General features: G+C 36.5%; 1 non-coding gene across 1 annotated transcript; it reads right to left on the bottom strand.

Moving 5' to 3' along the window:
• Nucleotides 1-5,974: 5,974 nt before the first annotated feature.
• LOC141700884 (small nucleolar RNA R71) lies at nucleotides 5,975-6,081 on the bottom strand. Its single transcript, XR_012566575.1, has one exon. It is a non-coding gene; the product is annotated as a small nucleolar RNA R71 (small nucleolar RNA).
• Between the last annotated feature and the right edge of the window lie 4,357 nt (nucleotides 6,082-10,438).

The following is a 10,438-nucleotide window of genomic DNA, read 5'->3' as shown; positions in this document are numbered from 1 at the left end:
TAGAAAAGAAAGCAAGTGATCAGTCAATAGAAGCGAGGCATAGAAAAGTAGACAAGTGGCTATTGAATAGAATCATTAGACAAGTACAAGTGAAGTTGGAATTATTTGTGATAAGGCAAGTACTTCTGAACCCTTCTCGAGATATATTTCTAGTATTTCTAAACTTTCACGTAACATGTTGCTAGTATATAAAATAATTATGTTTTAATTTGCAAGTGCTTCAAAATATTCAACTTGGAACCCTGATCACATCATTTGATATTGGAGCTGTAAGCCTTATATTTTGTAAACCATCGATTATTGATTTCCCAGAGATTAAACCATACAAATATGATACCACCCCCACAAATACATATACACCATATACCAAATATGGAAACAAAATTACTTGAACATACATAAATTTATATACCCTCTAATACCTTGTGACATCAAAGATCCACACCATGTATAATCACTGAATCATTGTTCATATTATACCTAATTCTTCAACTGGCTTGAAGTCGTTCTTCATATATATACCTCGATAAACCCTGATGATACTCATGAATTTCTTTATACTCTGAGATAAATGTTTTATCAATGTTAATCATGATTCTATTTTATTAAATTAAAATGTTTATAATATTGAATTGTTTTAGAATTAGATAGTTTTCTTTATGTGGAGCAGATTCGTGGTCAGACCAGATTCGTGGTCGAGTTAGGCCAATATGTGCCTTGGATCCTGTTTCTAGAGCAGAGTCATGTTCCTTGCTCGGGGTTAGTGTATGGCTGATCAACAGCCTAACCTTGGTTTTTAAATTTAAAATGAATATCCAATTCCAATGATTGTTTAACAAGAAACTTGATTCCTCTAAATCATTTAAATTGGTCATTGTTTAACCTCAGTTATTGCTATTATGACTTGTTGAGCTAGTTAGCTCACTCTTGCGAATCTGTTTATATATTCTACAGTTAAAAAGGAAATAGTTGATAGCGAGGTTTCCCAGTCCAGTGTGCGAACTAGGATTTCAGGTTGAGTTGGATTGAGCTAGAAGGAGATTTATATTGTAGTTGAGTTATGCAAGATTGTAAGAATAATTTCATTATCAGTTGTAAGTTAAACTAGTTAGGATACGATGTAATAAAAGTTAAGGTTATGGCTTGTTTTCATACTTTAACCCGTTGTGATCCGTGGTTTTGTATGGAAGGGTCATTTCTTATAATATTTTATATACAGGTTTATATATTGTTTGTGTTTTTTGAACCCCCAAACTTCTGACCTGGGTTTGGAGGGCGTCACAAGTTGGTAGAGTTACAGGTTATAAGTCATTGAAACAAGCCTAGATTATCAGGATTGGGTAGAGGGTTAGGATTAAGAATAATAAAAAGAAAGATAGGACTTCGTGAGGTTGAGTGTATAGTAGGTTTTCGGTATAATTCATACTGCAATTCGAGATTCTTATCTTGCGTGATTTCCAGATAATGGCAATGGCAAATCCTATTTTCCCTGTATCATCTGATCATTCAGAGCCTTCTGTTCGAGGACCGTCATCTTCACCCAGATTTGATCCACACCTTGTTCTTCCAACAGTATTAAATATATTACCTCCTGTTATAACAGTTGTACCTCTTCAAGCGATTCTACGTTATTCAACCACCCCCTAATGTGAGACCACCTATTCAAGAACCCTTATCTGTTGATTCTTGTTCTACCGGACATTCAGCTGCGAGTGTATCTTTTCCATTTACCCTATACCCTGTTCCATACCATCAGTTTAATACTTGTCTTATGGTGCAACAACACCTACGAGGATGGATTCAAAAATTACAGTATATGGTGAGTACATGAGATATTAATAAAGGTGAGAAGAGACCTAGAGAGAATATTCATGTTTCAGAGGATAACTGTTACCAGGTTATATGGAGACACAAGTGAGTATGCCATCCATGATTATCTTATGGAGTGGGCCAGATGAGTTTTAAAGGAGTTTTAGAAGATTGGAGATCCAGAGTTTTCTTAGAGTTAGATGATGGTGTTATGACGAATGTGATATATATAGTAGCAATATAAGGTGATATCAGCAGACTTTGTTCTATAGAATAGAGTTGTCGACTATTGGATAAACTTGTTGTTTTTAACGATAGCAAAAGAAAAATGATGATGGGAGTATTACCAGTATGGAAGCTTTGAAGTGAAGTTACAAATAATATAATATGCAATGATAACTAAAGTTTTCATCAACTAATGAAGGCAGAAAGAACCCAATAAAGGGGTAAAAGATAGATTAAAGTGGATGGACCCTTATGTGATTGCTTCTTTGTTATGGTTAAGGAGGATAACCAACTCATATAGTAATGACAACCGGATTTGCGATTTTCAAAATTTTAAACAAGTTTACGAAAAAGATTTTCTTAACAAAATTTCTAAAAGTACTTTAAAAAAATAAATTTTAAAATTTGGTTGTCAAATTACTACTTGAGTTTCTTGTTTGTTATAAGATTCAGATTACCTAGAAGAACACTTGTTCTAGACTTAGTTTTGTTAATTCAGAAGGCCAAAAGGACTCGCTATTACGGAGAGGTTTCAATTGTTCTCGATGGAAGAATGCAGATCTTGTTTGATAATATTGGCAACAGAATTAGCATGCGGAGAAATTTTTATCCAATTTCTAAGAACATTAAAGTTTAAAGAATCAGTTGATTTATAAGAAGCCTAAGCATGATCTAAGAATGTTGAGCAAATCTCCAGACTTTTCTAAAGCAAGGACATTATTAGCAAAAGAGTCGATATGTTGAAGGATTAGTGGTTATTCTAAGTCGCATAGATGAAATTTGAAGTTATGATTGTAAATACCATATGAACGCAATTATGGTTGATTTATTAACGTATTACACGTGTATGTATGACGTTAAATACACAAGGATTAATAAGCAAGAATCTATCATAGTGCTTAAATTATGAAGGCATTTCAGCGGACTTTCTAAAGTTATTATATAATTCGGAATGGGATCTATTGATCGAATGAGCTATGAAGGTTTATATAAGTGAAATGTGGATAGTGACCAACGGTATCATTCTTTCCAACAATACTATAGTGTATATTTTTCTTGACTCTAGATAAAGTATGAATTTCTTTCATTATAAGTTCTATGAGGTAATAAGAAAAAGAAGATTGTTGTATTCCTTTCCAAATCCTTTTCCCCTCAAGTTTTGTTTTCTGATTGGGAAAAACAGTGTTATGGTGAGATTCTTTGTCGGAATGACGAAGAGGCGGGTAGGACGCCACCTAATCATGTGCTGTATACCATATGGTATGAAAGACTGGCCATCTTAAGTACCGATATGGTTGTCGCATTATATTCAACTCATTACTCATTCTTTCTTTTTCCCACTATAAATTTATTGAATTATGAATCCTTCTAATTGTTTTGTTGCACTGTTGTTCTTTACAAAAGTTTTCCAAACAAAATCAATCTACCAAGAACCAAGAAGAAAAAATTCCAATCATTGGATTTACATGTTTCAAGTATGGAAAAACTAGGGCATGTGACAATGATTGTATATCACCAGCCCCAGTCAGTGATACGCTAAGAATCTTAGGATCTACTTCGATAGTGAATGAGTCTCCAAAAGTAGGAGTTTATGATATGTCTGTGAAAAATGTTAATCAGAATACAGATGTGATGGCGGATATGCTTACTGTGAATTCTTTATGTGCTAAAGTATTAGTGAATTCGGGAGCAACTCGATCATTGTTTCTCAAGATATTATTAATAAGTTGAATTGTTCAATAAGATTTTGACTAAAGGACTAGCAAATCAAGAACATGTATATGATAACCAAGTGTGTATTAATTGTGAGATTGAGGTTTCTAGAAATAAGTTTGTGCTGATTTGATACTATTTGAGAAAGGAAAATTTGACGTTATTTTAGGAACGGACTGGCTGTCTAAGTATGATGCTCAGATAGACTATCATGATAAGAAGATAATTCTGAAGATGTCGGATGAGAATGTGATGATGTTTAGAGGTCGAAGGCAAGCAAAGGAGTTTTTGACGATGATTGTTAAGTGGCATTTATATCCACTTAGAATGCTTTATAAAGGCCCGATTAGTGTTTTGTACTCAAGTTGTTTGTGTATTTGACATGTTTTGGATTTCAGGGCATAGATGAAGGAAATGGGAGATTTAGCATTATTTTGGTGCTAAATTGGTGTTAGGAAGGTGCCTCGGATGATTGCTTGTTGATTGCCATAAAAAACCAGCCAATAAAACAAAAGTCAAAATTTTTTCCAGAAGCTTAGCGCGCCCGCGCTGTGTTAGCGCGCGCCCGTGATGTGTTGGCGCGCGCCCGCGCCGGTTGGACAGAAGTACAGTGCACCCGCGATGGGATAGCACGCGATCGTGCTAGGTCAATTCTGCAATTTCCTGATTCTTGTATGATTTTGACTATTGGAGGCCCATGATGATTCTACAACCTATATAAAGCCTAAATAAGACATTTTAAAGGACGTGATATAGATTATAGACATAACAAGGAACAAGGAGAAAATGTAAGAACACCTTATAGCACAATTCAACAAAGGTGAAGAGGATCTAGTTTATTCTTGTGATTCTTTGTTTAAGTTGTAATCTTGTATGCTAGTTTTCTTATTTGTTGAACCTTATACTCTTGTGATCGTACTCTTGTTTATTATTCAGTTTTATAAGATCTAGTTTATTATATCATGCTTTTATCGGAACCCACAGTGATGATGAGTTCAGTTATGAACTAATCATTATCGTGGGGTTCTAGCAGATTTACTTATAGATTTCAATAGTTAATTTGTTTTAATACCTTAGTGTGTGGTGATTGTATGATATTCTAGTATTGGTTATGCTTCTATCTCTTTTGTGGATGTCTGGTAGTAGGGTATTCGTACAACGAAAGTTGGTGTTTACTAGTTTCGTGCTATCTGATTAGTTGTCATCACCATTGCATGCTAACGTTAAGAACATTGACTTTGAATGAAGTAGTAATGAAGTTACAATCCCATGTTCGTCTCATATAAGTAATTCAACCCACTTATTCTCTTAGTTAAATTTAGTTAGTATAATTTCTTAGTTATAATTAAAACCCAATTTATTAATTGTCTTAGCATTGTACGATAGCCATATCATTGTTGCATAAGTGCATAGATTGAAGTTAACCTAAACCAGTCTCTGTGGGAACGAACTAGAAAGAATTATATATTACTTGTGAACGCGTATACTTGCGTGTAAATTTAGCGTGTGTTTTCGTCCTAACAAGTTTTTGGTGCCGTTGTCGGGGATCGAACCCGGGTCACCCGCGTGACAGGAAAGAATACTTACCACTAAGTAGTAACAAGTTTTTGGCGTCGCTGCCGGGGACTCGGTGTTAATTTTTAGTTTATGTGCTTGACACCAGTGGTCGTTAAAGTTCACTGACTCGGATATTATACTTATTTGTTTGCTTGTTGCTTTTTCAGGTACTCGAGAGAGTGTTTATGCTAACGCGTTCTCGATCTCGAAAGAGAAAACTGGATAAAGCGGAGGAAGTAGTTGAAGAAGTTTTTGTTGAGGAGAAAGTTGAAGAAGAATCTCTTGTTGCAATGGGAGAACCAGAAGCGAATCCTAAGGCTTTATGGATTACTCTCAACCGAAGATCAATGATATTCAGTCCAGACCAGCCATCACGGCTAACGCTTTTGAAATCAAGGCTAGCACGATTCAAACAGTGCAGAACTCAGTCCAGTTTGGGGGTTCTCTAACGGAAGATCCCAACAAGCATATTAGAGATTTCATTGAGATTTGTGACACTTTCAAATTCAACAACGTGTCTGAAGATGCTATAAAGCTAAGGCTTTTCCCATTCTCTCTGAGGGATAAAGCTAAGTGTTGGTTGCATTCTCTACCACCAGGTTCTATCACCAAATGGGAAGATCTTACTCAATAGTTTCTTACTAAATTCTTCCCTATGGAAATTACAGCTGCAATCAGAAACGCTCTTACTCAATTTGCGCAACAATCGGGAGATTCTTTATGTGAAGCTTGGGATCGTTATAAGGAGATTCTTAGAAAGTGTCATCATCATGGGATGCCTGACTGGATTATTATTAACTGCTTTTATAATGGCTTGGGAGCACAGTCTAGACCCATGCTTGATGCAGCATCAGCTGGAGCCTTATGGGCTAAGAGCTATGATAAAGCTTATAATTTGATTGAACTAATGATGCTAATGAATACCAAAACCCTTATCAGAGACTACCTCAATGCAAGATAGCAGGAATTATGGAGGTAGATGCAGCTACTGCTATAGCTGCTCAGCTTAAGGCTTTGACGATGAAGGTGGATTCTTTGGCTAATTATGAAGTTAATCAGATCACTAGTGTTTGTGAGCTTTGTGCTGGTGCGTATGATACAGAGCAGTGTGCTATTTCTAGTGAATCAGCTCAGTTCGTGAGAAACTTTCAGAGGTCATATCAACCAGTTCCAGCCACTTATCATCCCAATAACTGCAATCATCCTAACTTTAGCTGGAGCAACACTCAGAATGCAGTGCAACGGCCTTATCAGCAGTATGCAGCAAAGCAATTCAACCCTCCTGGTTTTCAACATCCATAATATGCACCAAGACAATAACTCCAACTGTAACAATCTAATGAAAAATATGAATTGGAGGAGTTGAGGCTCATGTGCAAGAGCCAAGCGGTTTTTATTAAGACCTTGGAGAATCAAATTGGGGAGATTGTCAATGCCTTGCTAAATTGACAACCTGGTACACTCCCTAGTGACACAGAAGTTCCAGGAAAGAAGGAAGCAAAAGAGCAGGTTAAGGTAATTACATTGAGGTCTGGGAAGGTTGCACACCCCGAAAAATCTCAAGTTTCAGAAGCTGAAGTTGTGGTTGAAGAAGATGCGCAGAAGGAAGCAGAAGTGGAAACAAGGAAGAAATCTGTGGAACACACACCTCCTGAGGGTAATACAGGTGAGAAATAGGTCTATCCTACACCTCCTTTTCCTAAGAGGCTGTAGAAGCAAAAGTTGGATAAACAATTTGCTAAATTTCTGGAGGTGTTCAAGAAACTTCATATCAACATACCTTTCGCTGAAGCTCTTGAACAAATGCCTAGCTATGTGAAGTTTATGAAAGGTATTCTCTCTCGGAAAGTGAAGCTTGATGACTTAGAGACCGTTGCTCTTACGGAGGAATGCAGTGCTGTGCTACAACAGAAGTTGCCTCTGAAGCTTAAAGATCCTGGAAGCTTCACTATTCCTTGCACCATCGGAAACTTCTCGTTCGACAAGTGTTTATGTGATTTGGGAGCTAGCATCAATCAAATGCCTTTGTCTGTCTTCAAGAAGTTGGATTTACAAGATCTAAAGCCTACTTATATGTCCTTGCAGTTGGCTGATCGTTCTATTACATATCCACGAGGCATTATGGAGGATGTCTTGGTCAAGGTGGACAAACTCATCTTTCCTGCTAACTTTGTAATTCTTGATTTTCAGCAGGATAAAAAGATTCCCATAATCTTGGGAAGACCATTCCTGGCTACTGGCCGAACCTTGATAGATGTGCAGAAGGGTGAGCTCACTATGCGAGTACTGGATCAGGATATAACTTTAAATTATTCAATGTCATGAAATTCCCTACTGATATTGAGGAATGTTTAAAAGTGGAATTGGTCGATTCTGTGGTTACTTCAGAACTTGATCAAATGCTAAGGTCTGATGCCTTAGAGAAGGCCTTGTTGGGGAATTCAGATAGTGAAGATGATGAAGTTGATGAGCAGTTGCAGTATTTGAATGCTTCTCGTTGGAAGCGAAGGCTGGATATACCTTTTGAGTCTCTTGGAATGTCAGAACTCAAAAATGCTAAGGGGCATCTCAAGCCATCTATTGAGGAAGCTCCTATACTCGAGCTTAAACCATTGCCTGAAAATTTGAGGTATGCATTTTTAGGTGATGCATCTAATTTTCTTGTTATTATTGCATTTGACCTTTCAGGTAGTGATGAGGAAAGCTCTTGAGAATTCTGAAAAAGTTCAAATCGACAATTGGATGGACTATAGCAGATATCAAGGGAATCAACCCTTCTTATTGCATGTATAAAATTCTGTTAGAGCAAGGAAGCAAGCCAACTGTTGAGCTATAGAGAAGGCTAAATATGATAATGAAAGAGGTTGTGAAGAAGGAAATTCTCAAGTGGCTAGATGCAGGGATCATCTATCCTATTTCTGACAGTTCTTAGGTGAGTCTGTTAGTCGCTAAACACGCGCTAAAATTCACGCAAGTATACGCGTTCGCAAGTAACATAGAACTATTTATAGTTCATTCCCACAAGTACTGGTTTAGATTAACCTTGTGATTTATGCACTTATACAACAATGATATGGCTATTATTCAATGGTAAGATGAATAACAATTGTGTTTTGATTATACTACGATTAACTATTGAGAATTATACTAGAGAACATTAACTAAAGAGAGTAAAGAGAGTTGAATAATATATGACACAAATATGGGATTCTAACTTCATTAAGTACTTCATTCAATAGCCTTTTCATTCTTAACCTTAGCATGTAATGGTGATGACACTAATCAGATAACACGAAACTGATAAACGCCAACTTTCATTGCACGAATACCATACTACCAGACATCTACAAAAGAGATAGAAGCTGAATAGACACCAATTATATTGAGACCCTATATGTCTATAGAATTTGACAACATAACGGTTTAATGCACAAGTTATCTATCGTGATTATATAGGGCAAGTAAGATGGTTAAAATTACCTACGAATCATGCATAACAATAATACATGAACCTATGCTAGCATGGCAAGTTCTAAACCCTTAAATTCACTGTCGCTTCATTAAAAATTAACAAACTACTCCCTCTATTTTTTTTTATTTGTCGCTTTGACTTTTGCACACATTTCAATGTCCTTTGACCGGCTAGTTAAAATTATCATTTATAAAATTTTCTTTTTATAAATAAAAGTAGACAACTTATATTTTAATTCACAAAAATAAAATTTTTAAAATCATATTTCTAACTAGCCGGTCAAACCACATTAAAATACGTGCAAAAGTCAAAGCGACAAATAAAAAAAATAGAGGGAGTATCTTATAAGTTCGCGACGCTCATAAGACGAATAAGCACAACCAATACTAGGTTATCATATAATCACCACACACTAAGGCATCGAAACAAATCAACTAAAGGAATCCATAAATAAATCCGCTAAAACCCCATGATAACGATTAGCCCATAATCGGACTCATCATCAATATGGGTTCCGATGAAAGCATGGTATAATAAATGTAGTATTTATATTGAATAAATAATAAACAAAGTACGAAACAAGAGTATAGGTTCACAAATAAGAAAACTATCATCCAATGTTACAACTTAGAACAAAGAATCACAACTATAAACTAAATCTTCTTCTCCTTCGTTTAATTATGCTAAAACGGTCTTCTTACGCCTTCTCCTTGTGCTCTGGTACGTCTCTCTCTAAAAACGTCTTTTATTTAGGTATATATAGCAGCCCACTCAAAGTAGAAGTCCTCCAATTAGAAGCCAAGTAAAATCAGGATTTTAACATCCCGACCCGACGCAGACGTGTGCTTCATCAGCGCGGGCGCGCTACATCTCTGTAGCTTGGGCGCGGTCGCGCGCTATGACAGCGCGGGCACGCCGTGCTCCTGGAGAAAATTCTGTTTTTCTTCAATTCTTGCTGCAATGAGTTGGTTTCCCGAGCTTTATTCCATGGACACCATCCTAACACCATATTAGCACAAAAATAATGCTAATTCACCTGATTTCCAAATGAATGCCTCAAATGCAAAAACACTAGAAAACACATTAAAATACCAACAACTTGAGTACAAATGCACCAATTCAAAGCTTAATAGAGCATTATAAAGTGTCATAAATGCCACTCAACAAAGTCCAGTTCAGTGTGTGCCGAAGAAAAGAGGTTTCACTGTGGTCGCTAATGAAAAGAATGAACTCATTCCTACTCGAACAGTCACGGGGTGGAGGGTTTGCATGGATTATAGGAAGCTGAACAAGGCCATGAGGAAGGATCATTTCCCTCTTCCTTTCATAGATCAGATGCTTGACATATTGGCTGGGCATGAATAATATTGTCATCTGGATAGCTATTCGGGTTATAATCAGATTTGCATCGCTCCAGAAGATCAGGAAAAAACTACCTTCACCTATCTGTTTGGTACTTTTGCCTTTAGAAGAGTTTATTTTGGGTTGTGTGGTGCACCTGCCATATTTCAGAGATGTATGAAGGCCATTTTCTCTAACATGATTGGTCAGAATGTGGAGGTGTTCATGGATGCTTTTTCCGTGTTCGGGGATTCTTTCGATAAGTGCTTGCAAAATCTTGGCGTAGTTCTTAAAAGGTGGTTGAGACCAATATGGTTCTCA

The sequence above is a fragment of the Apium graveolens genome, unplaced genomic scaffold (genome assembly GCF_009905375.1).
Source record: "Apium graveolens cultivar Ventura unplaced genomic scaffold, ASM990537v1 ctg3035, whole genome shotgun sequence".
Taxonomy (NCBI): domain Eukaryota; kingdom Viridiplantae; phylum Streptophyta; class Magnoliopsida; order Apiales; family Apiaceae; genus Apium; species Apium graveolens.
Note: the sequence above shows the minus strand (reverse complement) of the source record. Positions and strands in the feature narration are given on the sequence as shown.